The sequence below is a fragment of the Octodon degus genome, unplaced genomic scaffold, assembly GCF_000260255.1.
Source record: "Octodon degus isolate 3935 unplaced genomic scaffold, OctDeg1.0 scaffold00012, whole genome shotgun sequence".
NCBI lineage: Eukaryota > Metazoa > Chordata > Mammalia > Rodentia > Octodontidae > Octodon > Octodon degus.
The window spans coordinates 18521731-18522023 of NW_004524588.1; positions in this window are offsets into that span (position 1 = coordinate 18521731).

Below are 293 nucleotides of genomic sequence, written 5' to 3' on the forward strand. Positions count from 1 at the left end.
GCTGGGATTATAGGAGTATACCACCATGTCCAGTCTCAGTTGCCATCTCAGCACACCCCAGGGGCAGGGCTGGCACAGCAGGCCTGGGGATTGAACTCCCAGCCCCTGTGCCTGCTTGCAGGCACTTTAAGTCACTGAGCTGCTTGTCGGCCCTTAATTCCTACATCTTGAAGAACTGACTAATTAATCCTTCAGCAGATTAAGTATTTATATTTTAAAATTTACATCTTTGATTCGTTATGACCTTAGCTTAGTGCACAGTGAGAGATATGACCCTTGGTGAAATCTTCTGA